Genomic DNA, 22,297 nt, shown 5'->3' on the forward strand with positions numbered 1-22,297 from the left:
TGAGTGCGTAGAGCGGATGAGTGCGTAGAGCGGATGAGTGTGTAGAGCAGATGAGGGCATGGAGCGTATGAGGGCATGGAGCGGGTGAGGGCGTGGAGCAGATAAGAGTGCGGTGTGGATATAGGTTCTGGTGTAAGGTGTGAGTGGATAATAGAATGGAGCGGATGTAGGCTGTTGAGCAGATCTAGGGTGTTGAGCAGACATAAGGTGCGGTGGTGTGTAGCCGATGTAGTGTGTTGAGCGGATATAGGGTATGGTGCAGGTGCGGAGCGGGTGTAGAGTGCGGAGCGGGTGTAGAATGCGGAGCGAGGAGCGGGTGTAGAATGCGAAGCGAGGAGAGGGTGTAGAGAGCGGAGCAGGTGTAGAGTGCGGAGTGGGTGTCAAGTGCGGTGCGGGTGTCGAGTGTGGAGCAAACAGGTGATGTATGAGGATGGAACGGGTGAAGTGGTTGGAGGGAACGGGTGAAGTGGTTGGAAGGAAGGGGTGTAGTAAGGTGAAGAAACGGGTGAAGTGGGTGGTAGGAACGGAGGATGGATCTGGAAGAACGGGTGATGTATATGGACGAGACGGATAAAGTATGAGGAAGGAACGGATTAAGTATGTGGACAAAATGGGTCAAATATATTGAATAGAATGATTGAAGTATGTGGATCGAACGGGTGAAGGGGATGGATCAAAAGAAAAATGTGGTTGGAACGGAGAAAGTATGAGGTTGGAACAGGCAAAGTATGTGAGTGGAATGGATGAACTGGGTGGAACGGATGAACTGGGTGTACGGATGGACACGGTGGAACAGATGAACAGGGTGGGTTGGGTGAACAGGGTGGAACGGGTGAAATATGTGCACGGAAAGGGTGAAGTATGTAGATGGAAAAGGTGAAGTATGTGGATGTAACGCGTGAAGTATGTGGATGGAATGGGTGAAGCATGTGTATGGAACGGGTGAAGCATGTGGATGGAATGGGTGAAGCATGTGGATGGAATGGGTGAAGCATGTGAATGGAATGGGTGAAGTATGTGGAAGGAAAGGGTGAAATATGTGGAAGGAATGGGTGAAGTATGCGGATGGAACGGGTGAAGTATGTGGATGGAACAGGTGAACTGATGTAGAATGGGTGAAGTGGGTGGAACGGGTGAAATGGTAGAACGGATGAAGTAGGTGGATGAACGGGTGATGTGTTCGGAACCGGTAAGTGGGTGGAACCAGTGAAGTGGGTGAAACGGGTGAAGTGGATAGAACGTGTGAAATGGGTGGAACTAGTTAAGTGGATGGAACGTGTGAAGATGACGTATGTGGATGGATGATGCATGGAGAAAGGATTACGTGGCTAGAACGAATGAAAGGAGCAGTGCATAAATTGGTTGGTGTGCATAAAATGGTTGAAGTGCTTGGAACGGGTTGGAGTGCTTGGAACGAAGTGGAGTGCATGGAACGGATGCGAGTGCATGGAATGGATTGGAGTGCATGGAACGGATCGGAGTGCATGGAATGGATTGGAGTGCATGAAATGGATTGAAGTGCATGGAACAGATTGGAGTGCATAGAATGGCGTGACTTACATGGAATGGTTTGGAGAGCATGGAACATTTGAAAGAGCATTGAAAGGAACGGTTTGGAGTGCTTGAAACGGTCGGAGTACATGGAACAGTCGGGGTACTTGGAACAGTCGGAATACTTGGAATGGATGGAGTACATGGAACTACTGGAGTGGGCTCGATCTAAAGCACCTAATGTAAACCACCATATTCACATCTCCAGGCTTACTCTCTTCTTTACACCACCACTCAAATAGAACACAGCGATACTATGACACCATTCGTTATAGCTGTTCTCATACCATCATTTGCCACATACTCCCCATCACTCTAACTATACACTGCTGGTTACACACCCTCCAGCCTAGGCTTTTCTCCTCAGACGTAATACAGCCAAAATCGGTCTGGATACCAACCTGCCAGAAGGAACACATACTCTTGATCTCTCAACCTCCACACCTATCGCTAAGAAGCAGCTATCACACGAATGCCACACCAGCTGCACACATATCCGGTGCTCACACGCACCTTTTGACTCTCTCTATTCTCTCTACTGACCTGAACTTCGATTCCTGAGGGTGTTCAACCTACCAGCGCCTTGAGACCATACCAATGATACATAAGGTGCTATATAAATGCAAAGTAACATAACATAACATAACATATAATATTTAATACATGATTTACTTTAAAAAGATGTGGGGGTTGATGAGAGATGGAGGATGGGGGGAGGGTGTATGGGAAAGTGAGAGGGTAGGAGGAGATGAAAAACAAAGTAGCCACTCAAAAGGGGTCCCTGATGCAGAGGCCCAATGGGAAATCTCCCAGGTTCCCTGTAGACCAGTCCACTGCTGATTGCAAGCTCTGCTTCAGACTGGGATTTTCACCTCTCCTCTCTGCTCGGGGCTCTTTCACCAGCACAAAATTGTTAACAGGGAGTCGAGACGTCTCTGATCCTACCGTCCTTAAGTAGCATCCTAGCCATAGATGTCTGATTGCTGAATAAAATACACGTGACAGTCATGTCTCAGGGCCCGATTTACAAATGAGATTTACAATGATGCACACCATTGAAAAGTGCTTTGTAAATGAGGCCTTCAGACTTTCCAGTGCCTCTCATGATGCAATGGCTTCTGAGAGGGAAAGGAATGAGTTATGACCCAGATGGGCTGCCGTGTATCCACCCTTGATTTTGAATTTCCTTTTGGTAATGCTTAGAAGAGTATGCAGCAGTTCATCCAACAATTATTTGTATCTGATCAAAAACCAGGCTCAAAGTGCTGGACAGAGAACTATGTGAGATGCAGTAGATCTGTTTCCATTAGAAACTGTTCTCACAATTATGAATAAAATAATTCAAAGAATTATTTATTTGGTTAGAAATTGAAGGATGTGTAAATCACGGTGGATATTATCAGTGCAGAACCACAATACAGCCAAGTGCTCTTTAAAACACCCATGCAACTACAAGCTTGTAAGGAATTCGACAATCCACATGGTGGGTCTGTTTTTTTTCGATATTTGAATTAAATGGAATGATGGTAGACCCAACTCCAAAAAAAGTGTGGGGGTAATCCAGCCAAACTTTCCTATGCTCACACCACAACAAAATATAGATGTGTGTACTGTGGGCTGAACGACAGCAACAGGCACAGTTCGCCCCTGTCATATTTAGTTGGAATGTGACACCCAAGGAGTGCACAATGTCATGAGAAGGGGGAGGACCAACCTTCCATCTCCCATCGTCAGCCTGATTGACTGACAAAGGCTCCATGGAACCACCAAACACTTTTGTTAGGCCCGCAGCTGGTGGCAGCGATTATCATAACAGCAGAGGGTACTTCAAACAGGCCCACCTGGGGCTTGGCTGCAGAGGATAATAAAGGAGATAGGAACCCCCAGAACATTTCATATGTAACTGTGTGAAGCTGAAGCCAGCTCCCGCCTCCCAATATTAATGGCAGTGCACGGTCATGTCTGGGTCTTTTGTTGCATTAGGACACCCCAGATCGGGGGACCCCATTCATAAAGTATGAGAATGTGGTCTACAGGAACCACAGAGTCTGTTCTGTCAGCAACTTCAAGGGAGACTTGCCACTTTAACAGGAACCACACAGGCAGGGCCATTAACCAGAGAGACTCTTAGAACACAACAGACAGGAAGATGGGTGGGACTTAGTAGCACAAGGGACTGAGCCCAGAGCTCTTTCTGTTGCTAGAAGGGTTCCACCATATTAGTTCGGGTGCAGAGCTTGTTCCAGTTTTCACCCCATTACCTTTCCTGTTGCAAAGCACTCTGGGTATGAGCTCACACAAGCAGAAGATTGTTGTCAGGGACCCCAGGATTGGTTCACTAAGGTAGGCATAGCCAACACCTATCACTGTGGCCCACTTGTCTTTAAAAGAGGGCCAGAGCCCCTCTGTAGGCAGATCATCTGAAGACTTCACAAGAGGTAAGAAAGAATAACTCAACCTTGGACCCTAGCTGATGGTACAGTCTGACTTACATCCTGCCAGTGAAGAAAGGCCAGGATATCCGAAGAGAGAAGCCAGATCCCTTTCCTAAACATCTCCCAGGCAGGCAACAGAGGGAGAAAAGATCTCTGAACCCAAAATGAAGGACTACGCAGCTGCATGCAGCACACTCCACAGCTGTGGACCATCCTCCTTAAAGAATGACACAAGCCCATTGAAGAAGCTGGGAGAAGGTCAACGACAGAATCTACCACCGTCTGCCTTAAAGTGCATTTTCAACCCAATCGAAATCCTCGATACGCAACCGACTGCAACACTGACTGTTGTCAGGCCGCAGTAGCTTAAAGACATCATAGATGTATCGACCAGTGCTTCAGAACCGCTGATTAGCACTGGGATTCCTGACCCTGAGCATCCTGCAGGTCAGCCTGCAGCCGATCATCAAGCATCACTTGTCGAACCATCTTGCAGCCTGATAGAACGCAGCTGACTCGTTCCTTGAACTCCACAGAAGCCTGCAAGGCGCTCTGAAGCTGACTCAACCCTGTCGAGCACCAAGAACACAACAGCGAAACAGCGAAAGATACATTGTGGTTCTGTCCCCCTGGTCCTTCCCAGAAGGCCCCTAGAGACATATTAAGACCCCTTTTCTCCTTTCTGCTGAAGCCAAGTAGCCATAACAAACTGTTGTTGTTATTAACCATAGCAACCACCCTCCTATCAGTATTCAGAGTGCATCCCTTTTTCCTTCGTAGAAACTGTCTGTTCACTGCATTCCTTTACAGGGTGGTTTGTTATAGTAGTGTTATTAGATTGTTTGTTGTCATAATAATAAAGTAGATATTTGTATACAACCTTGACTGGACACTCCTTTTACCATGTGGTAATAACTGTATTCTCACTGTGTCGCAAATAACCAATGATCCATGACCTTTATAGGAGATAAGCCAGTCGTTCCATCCACATTGCCAAAATTGGACAAGGAGTTTTATAATTTTAATTGTATTTAATTGTAATTTGAGACATATGCCCAGCCTCTCTCATAAAAGACTGCACTGAAGAGCTTGAGCCCTTCAACACGGTGTTGATTAACATCTGTTTCTCAACATGCAATGTACCAAAGAACTTAAAGGAAGCATAGGTACCCCCACTCCTCAAAAAGCCCACTCTCGATGCCAACGTTCCCTCTTACTAATGCGCTATCACAACTGTACCATTCCTCCTCAAAATACTCGATGGAGTGGCCTATCTGCAAATACAAAAATACCTGGAAACTCACAATCTTCTCATCCTAGGCCAATCGGGCTTCCACCCCGGCGATGGAACAGAAACCGCCCTTCTGGACCTAAAGATTTAAATAGATGAAATTAAAGACAATGGTAATATGATGGCCATCCTCCTCTTAATCAACCTTTCAGCAGCCTTTGACTTGGTAAATCACAAAATACTCTGCCAAGACCTCGCCTTAGCTGGCCACTTCTCGACTAAAGCCATAACATGGATAGAGTCCTTCTTGTCCAACCGCACAATGAGAGTGTTCTCCACCACTGCTGCAGCCCCCCAAACCCAAGTCACCAGTGGAGTGCCTCAAGTCTCATGTGTTTCATCAAACACATTACAATATCTTCACCAAACCACATTTTGATCTCCTAGGCAAATTGGGTGTCATCTACACCAACTATGCGGATGACACCCAAATCCTCCTACCCATCACTGGCAACTATGACACGGGTTCTATCATACTGAGTGAAATATACCAAACAATTCAGGCCTGACAGGCACAACACAAGCTTTGCCTCAATTATGATAAAACAGTATTGCTTTTTATTGCCGCACATTATTGGCTAAACAAACTCTCTAACTCCTACAAAGCCTTTACCTTCGACGGAAACATCTTCACTGTGGCCAAAGAGGTAAAAGCCCTATGAGTATACCTAGACTCCACACTCTCCCTAAAGAGAGAGGTAAATGCAATTGCATCGGCTGCGGCATACATCGCTAAACTGATCAATGATTGCAGGCCCTCCCTGACCAGTGACAACTGCATTACACTTGCCAGAGCCCTCAAACTGTCCAGGATTGACTACTGCAACTCCTTCTTTGCAGGTTCCAACTCACGTAATATAAGCAAACTACAAATTATCGACAATAATGCCATATAAGCAGCATTCAACATCCAGAAATAAGAACACATCTCCTCAGATAGACGAAATATCCACTGGTTCCCTGTCCGAGAATGTATCATGCTCAAAACACTGTCCCTAACCCACAAATGTTTATCGAATAATTTCCTGATTTATCTATCCAGACAAATTACCAAGGCCCAATCTGACAGACCTACGCGGTCTGCCTATTTGCACCTTCTCACCACTCCTAGATACAGGCACCAGAAAGCTGTAGGTAGCAGTTTTCGTGTGATTGCGGCCAAACAATGGAATGCCCTGCCCCTAGGGCTAAGATCAGGTCCATACTTATGGTCCTTCCACAAAGGCCTCAAACCTGGCTCTTCTACCAAGAAATCCAGAGGAACTGAAATTGTACCATTTTTTTCTACACCAGTCTATCTTTCTCAACAAAATTCCTTGCTAAGTACCACTTATGTTGAAACTAACTGCAGTCTTTATGCTCATGCTTACTACTTACGTTATTACCAATGTCTGTAACCGACTACACTCTCTTCTCCTATGTAATCTACCTATGTATGTAACCATTGGAACCTCCAAGACTATGTAATCTAGCACCCATATGCCTCCAGGTTTGATGCGCTTTATAAACACCTAAATAGATTGTTTAATCCAATCCGTTCAGAGTTAATTCTGGTGTATTAGGTGTGTGGGGCTGATTGATGGTTTAGAAACCGATATTCACCCCTGGACCACTGTTAGCCCGGAATTTGATTTGTCACAAGACTCTTGGTGAGAACTCTCAGCAGGACACTCATGCAGTCCGGTCATTGAAACAATGTCCTGAATTGACGGTATAGAATCATCAATGGATAACAATGACATCATATTGCTCAAGGTTGCCTTTCCCCACCCAGTCCTGGCTTGTAAAATCACATAGGATCCAACTGCAGGACGAGCCAACCCTACACACCAAATGCCACTATTTGTGGTGAGGGTAGGTGAACCTCCCCTTGTGCCAGGCCTCATCGGAATAAAATGCATGCCCTTTTATGTGCTCTCAGCCCTACTACCATTTCCACCACCATCATCCACATGCACTTAACCAATCACTGCACAATGAGAGACTGCGTCTCAGGTGCTACCAGCCAAATCTTGTTGGGGTAAGAACAAGGAGGGAATCCCATGACAGCCTCCACCTCAGCTGAAAGCACCAAGGAGCTAATTTTGCTCCACAACGTAATTTGCCGACAGGGAGCAGTTACGTGTAGACATACACGTAGGTGGCTCCTCACCACCAAATTGTGGTAATTTGCACTCCACCGTGCAAATGAGTAAATGCTGCCTGCCATGGTTATTGTAAATGCTGCTTACCATGCAGGCGTGGTAGGTCTGCCTACTTTATGTTGGCGCATATAGCTCCATAGGAATCAACAGCATTTACGCTGTATTAAAATACATGCCGGCGCAACTGTTGGAGCATTTGCATGGCAGAAAGGAAGGGAGGTGGGAGAAAGTCAAGTTGTGTTGTGACCAACCTCGCCACCATACACATAAATAAAAATGGGGAGTGACGTTAATGGAAGGTGTAAAAGTCTGACACACGGTTTTTTAAATGCATTTCATACACTCTGCACCCCAATAGAACATGAGATCCCATGTGTATAGAGAAGGGGGAAACAATATAAATTCGTAAACTTTAGAGGTGACCTCAAAGTGTGGTTGACTCATGTGTTGTGAAATCAAACACATACCTGCAGTGCCTATGAAGGCAGCCGGCTCTTCCCACATTGAGCAAGTGACCAGTCACAGTTGAGAGAAGGACATTTCTGTGTTGCATCGCTTGCAGACCATTGTTTATCTGCCACATTTAATTCACGGCTGCTGCTACCCACAAGCACAGCAGTCCCACCATAGGTGTTCTTGTTTTCTGTCGGCATGAGGGAGGGACACTGCAGCCAACCAGCTGCTAATATTCTGAAGCTAGGCAAGGCTCTTGTCAGCTCGGGCCAAGTGGCTACTCAAGCTCCACTGGTCCACTGGTCCCCAAAATCAGAAACCAAGCACTCTATGCTCACCACATTAAAAAAAAAAACATTTGGAAGAAAACAACATTTCTTGGTTTTCATTGGGCAGTATCTACCTGACTCCTATCCAACACCAGCACGGAGGCTTACTCCTGGTGACCTCACTTGCTTATAAAAAGAATTCTGGCTCAAAAATCCACTTTCTCAGATTTCATTATGCACCACATTCAAATGGGAAATTCAGAGAACGGACAATTGTCCTTCACAGGACAAGCACATTATGGGTATTATCATATGGACGTTTCTAATGTTTTTTGTGGGAGATGCTATATGTTTTAAAAATAAATATATAAAACTCTGTGGAGAATGTTTAGGCTGAAATTACATTCTGGTACGTGTAAACCTCCGTTCAGAATACAGAAAATAAAGTTACATTCATACTCTTTTTGCTTAACAAAAGCATTCACATATTTGTCACATTGGTTTACATTGTGATTTTGACACTTTTAAATTCATCGCTTTCAAACAGAACATTATTTTCTCTCTTTAAAGTCGTAAATTCACGCAGAACTTTATCAGCTAGTGGTAAGAGGTTTTTTGGTCAAGTATTGTATTGTATTGTAGTAGCCATTGATATAGCACCTTTTCCCATTTGTAAGGCCTCAACGCGTTTTGTGGTAGGAATGCCCTCATAAACGGACGTCCATGTATGGGAACGTTTTCAGAGGAGGATTAAGATACAAGTGTGCATTTGGCGAAGATTAGAATTTAGGAGGGCTGGCTAGGCTCCAGTAAGCAACACAAGGGGTCAAGCATGTGGACGGGTGCTGGGAGAGGTCACAAGAGAGTGCTAGTGCAGGGGACTCGATGTGTATGAACTAGACCGAAATTTGGCGTAGGTTGTCACTGTATTTTAACGGCAGCGGTGTTGAGACAAGTCAGGTGTTTCAGTGCAAAACAGTTAAGTGACCAGCTAGACCGAATATGTCATAGTTGCAGCTGCATTCTAAAGTGAGTGGATGGCTAGCCATGCCTGTGGCAGATGTCGCCCGAAGTGGTGTGTTTATACATACCTTAAACTCAGATGGAGCTTATCTTTGATGTTGCGGTGTCATCCAAATTTCTGTGGGGAAGAAAAAACGTGCTACTTTTGTCGACTTTTCCATGTACTATGGACTGGTTACCCTCAAGTCTATCTAGTGCAATGGACTGGTTCTCCTAAAACATCTTCTCGGAGGGACAGATAGACGACCATAGAAACTAGGATAATGGGGTTCTCCAAGCGCATTAGACAGGTTACCTTTAGAGTCTTACTATGTATATATTTCAGCTTCTTCAAACGCTAACCAAAGGAGTCTACTAAGTGTAATATCAAGTACAGCTGCATATAATCACTGTGTTACATTGGCTAACCTAAGAATTTTGTTAAGCCAGTACCCCCAACAATCCATCTATGTGTAACTCATTTCCTAGCCCCAACAAACCATGTAAGTGTGTCACATTTCCTACCCGAAACAATCCATCTAAGTGCAACTAATTTCCTACCCCCAACAATCCATTCATGTGTGCCACATTTCCTACTCCAACAATCAATCTAAGTGTGCCACATTTCCTACCCCCAACAATCCATCTAAAGGGGCCACATTTCCTACCCCAACAAACTATCAAAGTATACCACATTTCCTACACCCAACAATCCATGTAAGTGTGCCACATTTCCTACCCCCAACAATCCATCTAAGTGCAACTAATTTCCTACCCCCAACAATCCATTCAAGTGTGCCACATTTCCTACTCCAACAATCCATCTGTGTGCCACATTCCCTACCCCCAACAATCCATCTAAAGGGGCCACATTTCCTACCCCAACAATCCATCTAAGTGTGCCACATTTCCTACCCCCAACAATCCATCTAAAGGGGCCACATTTCCTACCCCAACAAACTATCTAAGTGTACCACATTTCCTACCCCCAGCAAACCATCTAAGTGCAACTCATGTTCTACCCCCAACAATCCATCTGAATGCAACTCATTTCCTACCCCCAATAACCCATCCAAGTGCAACTAATTTCCTGTCTGCGATCATCCTTCTAAGTGCAACTCATTTCCTACTCCCAACCATCCATCTAAGTGCACCACATTTCCTACCCCTAACAAGGGGGATAGAAGGGACCTCATGTGTGGTAGAGGGGGATAGCGGCGGGCTGGTTGAGGAAGTGTGGAGATGTAGGCTGGTTGGGTCATTAATTAGGTTTCTGGATTGCCAGTGTGCTGCTCTGAGTTGGGTTGTTTGAGGCATGGTGTCTAGAGCTTGGAAGGATGTGCCAAAAATCAAAGCTCACAGCAGTGCAAAGTGCACCTGGAATTTAAGACTTACAGTAGTGGGACAATGCACCTAGATTCAGAATGCTCAGTACTGGGGAAATTCACCTCAATTCAGAATAAACAGCAGTGGGGAAAGAGCACCTAGATTCAAGATACACAGTACTAGGGAAATGCAGCCCGATTCAGAATACAGAGCAATGGGAAAATGCACCCAGTTCCAAGATACGCAGTAGTGGAATAAATGCATCCAGATTCAATATAGACAGCAGTGAGAAAATGCGCATAGATTCAAGATACAAAGCAGCGGGAAAATGCATATAGATGCAAGATACACAACAGTCGGGAAAATGCAACTAGAATTAAACACTCACTTGAATTCAACATTATAATGAAAGACCACTTAGATAGAACTTGAACAGGGCAGAGAAAGCTAGTTACACACTAGGCTAGATGCAGGTATGTATAAAATATACATACTGATGTATAAGATATACATCCTTATTTAGGTAATAAGAGTGGTAGGGTTTAACTGGTTTATAGTAATGGTTGACCTCCCCGCCCAAACCACACTTACCTTATCAGTAGCTGTAGGTTGGCTGCATCAAGCGTGCCAGGCAAACACCGGCAAACATGGAGTGGAGCTGCTTAGACGGCAGCTGCCCTTTGCCTTGCGGCCCTTCACTGGCTGCCCGGCTGGTTGTTTCACTGAAGACGGCAACTACCACACACGTGGGTGCTACACTAGCCAATCTGTTTGGTGTTACGGCAAGCTGCGAGCAGTAGGGAGAGGAGGGTATCAGGAGGTCTTGGGAATGGAGAGAGAGTGCAAAATGGGGAAAGGGAAGTCCCGGTGGGCTCGGGCACACAGAAGGAGGGCTTACCTCCAAAGGATGGTGTCCTTGAACAAGCAAGGAAGGTAAAGAGCTTGTGGACCGGGCAGGCCGAGCAAAGTGCTCTGGGCCCCAGGCGGCATCTACTGCACACATGGGTGCTGCTCTGGACAATTTAGTCACGGAGAAGGTGGGCTGTGAGGAGGTGGGAAAGGAGGATATTGGGAAGGCTTGGGAAAATTAGAGAGAGTGCAAAATGCAGAAAGGTAAGTCCTGTTGGACTTGTGCGCTCAACACTGTACATAATGCAGTCTGGAGTCAAATCCCAGTGTGTGTTCCTTGACAATAATGACAACTCACTGTGCCATATCTGCCCAATTTGACATGCCAGGCATGGGTTTTGTGTTGTGGTTGTAGGAAGTCAAGATTCCAGGTATGAGTTTTGTGTTGGTGAGTTGGGGAGAAAGGACCCAGGCATGGGTCTTGAGTTGTGGGGTGTAGGCAGGCAGCACCCCAGGTATGGGTCCTGTGCTTTGGGAGGCTGGATAGCAGGTATGGGTCTTACACTAGATCTGCGCATGTTTGGCTGGTAGATAGAGCCTCGCTGAATGCCCTGGTTCTAGCCCGCCCATGAGTTATATGGTTTCCACATGTCTTCTAACCAGTTAGTACAAGCCACAATTATATCTTAGACCATGGGAAAGATATTAAGTCGCATATCATCATGTCCTATATTAGAAGTCTCTGCCTGACCTCAGTGCCCTCCCCTTGTTGTATGCTGTAGCAATCTTATAGCAGATTGGCCAGACTCATGATGTCCCCTCATGCTGAATGTACCCTACTTTATTTTTGTTTGTTTTTTGTATTGGCTTACATTGTCAGTGTCTGTCAAGTTATTTCTAGTTATTATGTGTTCTGTGTAACGACTATGTCACAATGCTGGTCACTTAATTATGTGGCAACCAACGGAGAGGTAATAATATCATTTAATGTCTAGCCGAGAGTTTCATACCCTTGAAGTTAATTATTCTCTTATCTTCTTGGTTGTTGCCTTGTTTTCAGCAGCAGATAGCTAAGCCCGAATTTCTGAATGTGGCTTTAAAAGACACTAAGACGTCTCTGTGGGGAAACGCATCCCCTACTTAGGAATCCCGTAGGGTCCCGGAGATATGCAATTTCTCGGAAGTCATTCATCTCTAAATTAGTGCTGGAATTGAATGGTTGGTGATTAGAAGGGTGAACATAACTGAAGAACTTGAGCAGGGCAGAGAAAGCTAGTTACACACTAGGCTAGATGCAGGTATGTATAAAATATACATACTGATGTATAAGATATACATCCTTATTTAGGTAATACGAGTGGTAGGGTTTAACTGGTGTACAGTAATGGTTGACCTCCCCGCCCAAACCACACTTACCTTATCAGTAGCTGTAGGTTGGCTGCATCAAGCGTGCCAGGCAAACACCGGCAAACATGGAGTGGAGCTGCTTAGATGGCAGCTGCCCTTTGCCTTGCGGCCCTTCACTGGCTGCCCGGCTGGTTGTTTCACTGAAGACGGCAACTACCACACAAGTGGGTGCTACACTAGCCAATCTGTTTGGTGTTACGGCAAGCTGCGAGCAGTAGGGAGAGGAGGGTATCAGGAGGTCTTGGGAATGGAGAGAGAGTACAAAATGGGTAAAGGGAAGTCCCGGTGGGCTCGGGCACACAGAAGAAGCAAGCAAGGAAGGTAAAGAGCTTGTGGACCGGGCAGGCCGAGAAAAGTGCTCTGGGCCCAAGGCGGCATCTACTGCACACATGGGTGCTGCTCTGGACAATTTAGTCACGGAGAAGGTGGGCTGTGAGGAGGTGGGAAAGGAGGATATTGGAAAGGCTTGGGAAAATTGGAGAGAGTGCAAAATGCAGAAAGGTAAGTCCTGTTGGACTTGTGCGCTCAACACTGTACATAATGCAGTCTGGACTCAAATCCCAGTGTGTGTTCCTTGACAATAATGACAACTCACTGTGCCATATCTGCCCAATTTGACATGCCAGGCATGGGTTTTGTGTTGTGGTTGTAGGAAGTCAAGATTCCAGGTATGAGTTTTGTGTTGGTGAGTTGGGGAGAAAGGACCCAGGCATGGGTCTTGAGTTGTGGGGTGTAGGCTGGCAGCACCCCAGGTATGGGTCCTGTGCTTTGGGAGGCTGGATAGCAGGTATGGGTCTTACACTAGATCTGCGCATGTTTGGCTGGTAGATAGAGCCTCGCTGAATGCCCTGGTTCTAGCCCACCCATGAGTTATATGGTTTCCACATGTCTTCTAACCAGTTAGTACAAGCCACAATTATATCTTTGACCATGGGAAAGATATTAAGTCGCATATCATCATGTCCTATATTAGAAGTCTCTGCCTGACCTCAGTGCCCTCCCCTTGTTGTATGCTGTAGCAATGTTATAGCAGATTGGCCTGACTCATGATGTCCCCTCATGCTGAATGTACCCTACTTTATTTTTGTTTGTTTTTTGTATTGGCTTACATTGTCAGTGTCTGTCAAGTTATTTCTAGTTATTATGTGTTCTGTGTAACGACTATGTCACAATGCTGGTCACTTAATTATGTGGCAACCAACGGAGAGGTAATAATATCATTTAATGTCTAGCCAAGAGTTTCATACCCTTGAAGTTAATTATTCTCTTATCTTCTTGGTTGTTGCCTTGTTTTCAGCAGCAGATAGCTAAGCCCGAATTTCTGAATGTGGCTTTAAAAGACACTAAGACGTCTCTGTGGGGAAACGCATCCCCTACTTAGGAATCCCGTAGGGTCCCGGAGATATGCAATTTCTCGGAAGTCATTCATCTCTAAATAAGTGCCGGAATTGAATGGTTGGTGATTAGAAGGGTGAACATAACTGAAGACCAAGTGGAACAATGACTACAGGCCGGTTATCATATGATGCATTTCCCTTCACAGCGTTCCTTTCAGGCCTGATTTTACAGTTGTAAAGCAAAGACTGTCGTTACTTTATATGCTTGCAAATGCAGGCTCCTACTCTGGAAGGGGAAATAAAGCTACAATGTTACACTTTTTGTTTAACATGTCACTATATAAAGTGTATTTATCAGGTTGGTTTATTGTGGGATTGTCTCTCTACAAGTGTATTATTTTAGCTCTGTTTTTTCACGTTTTAATCGCGTATCACATGATTCCACTCCTTTTCCCGCTATCGTTGTTAGGGTCACCCCAACGCTTCAATCCACCCCGAGGTGAATACCCCCAATAATGTCTTTCCATTTCCAGCATTGCGCTTGTAAACAGAGCTACACAGATCCTTAACAGCTTTATGGGATAATGTCCTGTAGTACCGCATGTAGGGAAAATTGCACTGCACATCATCTACAAGCCTCATGGCGTGTATTGGTACCTACACCACAGCATGTCCGAGTGCACACCTTGTTTTTATTCCAGCTATGCTGTGTTGCTCAGTTCTCCAGCACACTGCCACTCCGCGTTTCGCTGCTAGCCCGAGGCTGTTTTCGTTCCTTATAGCAGCCCGACACTTGAAATGCAACTCGCCAGTCATCCAGTTCCCGCAGAGACCCCTGGCAATGCCGTTCTTTTCGCAGAAATCCTGACAGCCGAGCCTTGCGGTACAATTCACCTTGTCATCCTGCCTGTCGGCGAACGAGTACGATCCCGCCACCTCCTGTCCATCTGCCTGCTCCCCGTGGCACAGTTGTCATGAAGGCAGGTTGCCAGAGTTGCTTAAGTGTGCGCGGCAATCGCTATCACCAGCTACCTACACAAGTGCACCAATGCACGTGGAAATGCTGTAACAGAGCCTGTTGCAATCGAACAGTGAAATAATTGCAATTATGCCTATAAAATCAATGGAAAACTGTTTACACACGGTTTTAAGGTTACTACCTATAACAAGCATTGGCAAAGCCAACCAGTGTTTTTTTTTTTCTGTAGGCATGGGATATGCATTTGTGCGTTTACCTGGGCATATGATATCAGTGCATGGAAAATGCCAATCTCATACCAAACTGTTTTTTGTCAATGTTTGCTTTTTTACCGGGCTTCAGTGGAAAGAACAGTGATCAGTGGATCAAGGCAGACTTGGTTGAGACATTTTTATCGCGCTAGGCATGTTTACAGCTGCAATTAAGCAATTAACTTTCAGTAGCCTTAGAAATAACACTAGCAAGCCAAAGTTTGATGTTACTATTTGATAGAGCTAGCAGAAAGAGAAAGGTAGTGGGTAGAAATGGCCATTTGGATTATCATATCTATGGGCAGTCAATGCGTGGGAAAATAAACAAATACTGCCAACACCCTGCATGTTCATCCTCACGTGTAATTTCCCTCCTGGCTGTACCCCAAAGCATTAGTTTGGGTTTACATGTGGCACTTAAGCACCCAATATAAACCAAAGCATTAGTTTGGGTTTACATGTGGCACTTAAGCACCCAATATAAACCAAAATTAAAAAGATGAAGTCTACAAATGTTGTCAATGCCAACATTAAGGCTCAAAAATGAAACCTTATTGAAGGATGTCCTTATACAAGTTTATCACACACCATATTTAACCTTAGTACCCGGTGAGGGCGCACTCAGAATGAAACAACCATTCTGATTGGCCCTTGCCGAGGCATTACCCGGCCGGGAATCCCTCAGTCTGGATTCCACAGCCATTGAACCCGGCGTGGCAGCCCCTTAGCCAATGAGGATGCCTGAAGTGGGGCCATCTCCGCTCCGAGCCTCCCCACAGCTGAGAGGCTGCCTTCGCCCCCCTCCAGGGACTCAAGTAAGGCTTTTTTTTTGTTTTCCCCTCCCTCCGTCCCTGCCCTCCCCACCCCACTTACCTTCTTCCTCCTTTGTCCCCGGTGGGGGACAATGGCAGCCTCCAGCCGAGAGGAGACTCGGAGCGGGTCCATCCCCTCTCCACGCCACCACACGGCCGGAGGCTTCCATCGTCCCCCAACGGGGACGCAGGTAGGTTTTTTTTTTTCTTTTTTTTCCCCCTCCCTTCAAACCCTACTTACCATCTTTTTTTTCGGGCGCGGACGTGCTGAGAATACTTCTGTTTCCAGCGCGTCTGCTCCCGATGGGCGCCATGGAAAAGGAAAACCGACTCCGTTTTCTGTTTCCCGGCTGCCATTTTCTTGTTTTTTATTATTTTTTTCTGTCCTGAAATGTTTTGGGACAGCAAAAAATGCTTTTAGTGTCACGGTCACGCAAGTCTTGTGGGACGGGGTACTAAAAGAAATATGACCATCGCAGCGGGGGCATTACCGACTCAGGTAATGCCCTGGGGCTTTCGTTAAGGGCCTATAACTATGGGCCCCAGAGCATTACCTGAGTCGTTAATGCCCCCGCCGCTCGGGTCATATTGCTTAATTAACTCACACTGCAGCACAGCTTCTTTAGACTCATGTTAACTATAGCACTGATGTGAGTTACTTAAGCATTTGTGCACCCTACTGGGTGTTCTGTGAGGAGGCACAGTTGGGTGTTACATGTATGGAAGGCTCAAGTTACGGGACCCTGTCTAGCGATCGAGGCAAGTTAAGGAAGGCCAGGGCACCTAACATCTGACATTTCCCTCCACCTGGTATGATGAGGCTTCTTGAATCCGGAGCAGGACACGACAGAGCCAAAAACAGAGAGCAGAGCCGGCCTTAGGGGGGGCAAGCCGGGCGACCACACGGGGCGCCACACCCCCAGGGTGCCATTAGCCCATGCCACGCCAGCTCGGGGGAGTCTTTCAAGGGCTCCCCCGGGCTGGCGTAGTGGCAGAAGGGTGGCAGGTGCCTCATTGTCATTGAATGAACCCGCGGCAGCGGGCTCATTCTATGACAATGGGGTGCTAACACGCCCTATATACCCTCCTCGCCAGAGCGAGGAGGTAAAAAAATTAAATAAAACAAGTGGCCTATCCTGGCCAAACCCCCTTCCGCCCCGGGGCTTTCGTTAAGGGCCTATAATTATGGGCTCCAGAGCATTACCTGAGTCATTAATGCCCCCGCCGCTCGGGTCATATTGCTTAATTAACTCACACTGCAGCACAGCTTCTTTAGACTCATGTTAACTATAGCACTGATGTGAGTTACTTAAGCATTTGTGCACTCTACTGGGTGTTCTGTGAGGAGGCACAGTTGGGTATTACATGTATGGAAGGCTCAAGTTGCGGGACCCTGTCTAGCGATCGAGGCAAGTTAAGGAAGGCCAGGGCACCTAATATCTGACATTTCCCTCCACCTGGTATGATGAGGCTTCTTGAATCCGGAGCAGGACACGCCAGAGCAAAAAACAGAGAGCAGAGCCGGCCTTAGGGGGGGGCGAGCTGGGCGACCACATGGGGCACCACACCCCCCAGGGTGCCATTAGCCCATGCCACGCCAGCTCGGGAGAGTCTTTCAAGGGCTCCCCCGGGCTGGCGTAGAGGCAGAAGGGTGGCAGGTGCCTCATTGTCAATGAATGAACCCGCGGCAGCTGGCTCATTCTATGACCATGGGGTGCTAATGTACCCTATACAACCTCCTCGCCAGAGCGAGGAGGTAAAAAAATAAAATAAAAAAAGTGGCCTATCCTGGCCAAGCCCCCTTCCGCCCTGCCCCTGTTAACCAAGGGCACGCGGTGGGCGAGGGGGGGCGCCAATTCGCCCAGGGCACTGCTGCCCCTAGGCCCTGACAATAAGTATCAATGAAAAGGGAAGGTCATGCCTTCTGCGTAGTCCATGTTGTCACAGAGACGTGTGCGTGCATTGGGGAGGAGGGCCGAGTCGGCATGGTCGACGACAGCAAGGACGTGAAGTCAAGCAAGAGCTGAAAGCGCGAGGACCCATGAAGAGGGGCGTGCCAGATATCTCAGGGAAGTCCAATATCAGCGGCAGAGGGAAAACAGAGAGGCCAGGAGTGTGCAGGCAGCCCTAGTAGCCGTTGTGCACACCCCACCCTCGGAGTGGCCGCAATGTAAGCACTATCCGTGAATAGTGCCGTTAAATCTGAAGTCAGATTGACTGTTGAGAGCCGAGCATTATTTTAAGGGTGCTAATTAATATTTAAAGCTAACGTTGTGAAGTAGTCTTGGAGCACGAGTTAAAGTTATTAGTGTTGTGTATTTCAAGTGTGGTTGATATCATTTTCGACATTTCCGACATTCTTGCAGTGTGTACTAATTCCGTATTAGAGCTAAGTGTGTGACAAGCCCCCCCCAGAAAACCGGAATTCAGTACAGAGAAAGCCCAACGCAAAAAGACAACGCCTAACACATTGTTCCTGTACATGACAACAGCAATGAAAGTTCACAACATTTGGTGTGTGATTTTGGATGTGGCTAACCTGCTTTCTTTACCAAATTCAAGCATCTTTCATGACATGATATGATAGGTTATTTATAACGCGCTTAATACCCAGAGGTTTCTAAGTGCAGACCCCTCCGCGTCGTCTTGCTTCCAAGGCGAGCACATTGCCCATGAGCTATCCTCCCGAGACCTGCTCGGGAGAAAAAGTTACAGAGGACAAAGATGTTTCGTTTTCCGACGCAACGTGTAATGTAAACTTAACTAGAATGTCCATACTATGATACAATTGCATTTTCTCTCCTAAAACATCTTTCTCTTATTTGGTACTTGCACATACATTCTTCCTTCGATAACAATGCCCACCTCCTAGAAATGTGTTATGTTTGTGATGATGTTCAATTTATGTATACATTGTCATCTGTGGTGCAGCGCTTGAGAGACGTGTTAGTATCTTCCTGCAGGTCTCCAGTGCAGGACAAGTAGCCATCACTCACTTAGAGCTTCTAAAGATGTTTAAGCATATTTAGGGCTGGGACAAGCCAAGGCCAGTCAATGTAACAGCACAGGGCCTCACTCTTGGGGAGGCCTCGGAGCTTTCCAGGGCCACCAGAGTTGTTATACTAAGGATGCTGCCAGGGGTGGGCTGGGAAGCAAAAGGGGCCCTGCAAATAATTTTCAGTGTCCCTGTATTGCACATTTTGAGCAAATCCAACACCTTTTCCATTGAACATCTAACAGTGTAATAAAAGGCCAGATGTATGTTTGACCTGGGTGTTTGTCAGATGCAGTCATATCTTTGCCTGTTGTCACCACTAGAGGGAGTGGTTGTTGTAGAATATATAGAGAAAATGCCAATTCGCATAGTTTCGCCTGTTGTCACTGCTAAAGGGAGCTGTTGTCTTACGATATATAGTTGTCCTACTGCGTTACTGAAAACCTGTACTTTGGCCGTGAACACAGGCTTCTACACTAGTTTGAAAATAAAGGCTCATGATGAAGAGGTATACGGGAAATCTCCAGAGTTTCCTGTAGGCCAGTGCACCCCTGGATGCTGCCAGCTTTGGATGATAGGAATAGATCTTTCGAGAGACCATAATCAAGGGTCCCGTCCAATACGTGGGGGATTTGGTGATAAGACCTATGGTGGGAGGTTTGGAGTATTTTTATCCACGCCGATGCGCTACTCTGCACCCCTTTGCCAATGGGGAAAGAAAACTACCAAAAATGGAGGCAATAACCCCTGTGCGCGCCAAATCTGCAAAATTGTGCAGCGCTCATAAACCACCAAAAGAGCTGCTCACCCTGCCACACACAGAGGCAAAGTGGGTGTAAAAGCAGGAATCACTGCTGTTATCTGTCATCTGTCACCTGAAACAAGGCCACAGAAGGGCCTAATCCGAAAATGCCCTTAAAATTTCAGTCATTTTCCCAGAGAATTATGGAAAGGAAAGTATGCTGAAATCAATGATTCTCCAGGCAGTCAGAGGAATCCAGATCTCATTGCCTGGCAGTTGCTTAAGGAAATTAGCTGTCAAACCAATTTAAAGGTGTTTCTTTTTATGGAAGAAATTGCAAAATCTACTATTTCAAGCATGTTTGCGAAGGGCTAATTCTTTTAAAATGTGTAAATCTTTTATAAACTGTGCTTCTATTTTATATGGGAAATGAAAAGACTCTTATGTCAACGAGCCCGGTCTGGGGCCAAGCCACAATATAATTCTGATCTGACAGCCTGGCCAGGGAAATCTGACATCTCTGCTTGACACTTCCTTGAGAACAGGAAGGCTAATGGCTGTTAATGGTTCCCGCATAATCCCAACAAGCCACACAAGGGGGCCGCATTAGGCATTTGTCTGCTGGCTGACCAAAGAACAAAGGACAGGCTGAGCATTGCCCTTTGCAAGTAGGGACAGGATGTGGAGGAGGTTTCTCAGTGAACTTCAAAGGACTGGACAGCTGCTGCCTGAAAAGTGGAGGTTACACAGGAGGACTTTGGTGTGAAATCCTTATTTTTTATTAAAGTTTAAAACTCTTTAACTGAGCAACCTAAAGAGGGATACATCTGAAACTTGGTAGACATTAAACTAATGTCAGCCTTGTTATTTGAAGACATTGAGGAAACTCGTACCATTTAAGGCACCAAAGTTATGAAAACTGTCTGATTGTGGCAAAACTATTAATGTTGCAAACTTACAATTGTATTTACACGATCCACTGATAGGAGCCCAGAGATGTACCAAATTAGAAATGATGAATCCAAAGTGTTATGGGTAATATTGATAAAAATCCATAGAATGACCAATACAGCTCTCACAAAGATGGGAAGTGGATGTAAATGTAGACAATCAAATATAAGGTATATGTGTGCAATCTTATGAGGGTACATAATGGTCGGAATGAACATTTGTGTAAAAGTATGTTTTGGGTAAAAATCCAGGTGGGAGTTCCTAAATCCTGTCATAAGATGGCAGCTCTGTTCAAGCTGCCAAGCAAAACAAAGCACATGCCTGTAGCCACTCACAACCATGGGGGTGTGTTTTGAAGTTCTGCCCATGCCATAAACTTTGTAATGGATACATATAGGAGTTCACTAAACATAGGGGACACACTGCTTCCAGGACACACCTCTTCAAGGACATACTGCTTCCAGAACACACTGCTTCCAGAACCCATCCAGATTTCCATGCAGCACCTTATTCCAGAACTCTTCAACTTGTAGCTGACTCCAGAATCCTTGAAAGATCCAGATTTATTTGCAGAATCCAGACTCTAGCATTGCCAAATTATTGCTAGCCTGACCGAATTGCAAACATCCCAACTTGAAGGGATTTAATTCTGAATCAGCTTGGCTTGCTACCATTAAGGCTTGCCTGCTGAAAACTTGCATCCTGCTAGCTACCGTGTCCAGTAACCAGAAGGAGCCCTTCCAAATCCAGGATTAGGTGCAGTCCAAATTGGCCAGAACCGCCTTGCTGATCCAATCCCGCTAGAGGTGCCCTGCTGCCGGTAGACCAGATCCAATTCATTGACCAGAGCTGATAGTCCAATTTAATAACTTCTTCTGTAAGTATTAACAGGAAGAACAGTGACCCATAGTACATCTGCATTGTATGATCCCTGTCTCAACCCATCTCATCTTTAATTCAGAACTCCATTATTGTTAGAATCCTTCTTGCGCTGATTGTCTCAACTGTGTTCCAAAACCATAACTCCCTAGTGATTCTGAATAACTAAAGTAAATCCCAGGAAGAAGTAGAGTATCCACAACGGGACGGGTTACGCTGATCACGTGACTGTAAGATCCATATGTGGCATTCTCTTTTTCATAGTCATAATATAGTGTAATCAAACCCATCTGTCATTTTCAAAAGCGCATTTCTGTTTTCATTTTCACACCTAATTTGCAAAAACGCCTCTCACTAAAACCTCTATAACTCCTTCAGTTTTAAAGATAGAAACGAAATTCCAACTCTCACTGATACCTAACACCGCGGAACAGTGTATTTGAATGTTCTTCTCCAATATTGCATAGTAAAGGTTTGCAGCGAATTTGCAAATTTCCCAAGTTTACACGTGTCGATTCCCCATTTCAAAGTGCTTTTTCCATCACATCCTGATCTTAAGTGTGTATTGTTGGTTATATTATAGGTCATGTTTGTTAGGACCTGATTAGTGTTGCTTTCCTTAGA

The sequence above is a fragment of the Ambystoma mexicanum genome, chromosome 2p (genome assembly GCF_040938575.1).
Source record: "Ambystoma mexicanum isolate Mex_15411 chromosome 2p, UKY_AmexF1_1, whole genome shotgun sequence".
Lineage (NCBI taxonomy): Eukaryota > Metazoa > Chordata > Amphibia > Caudata > Ambystomatidae > Ambystoma > Ambystoma mexicanum.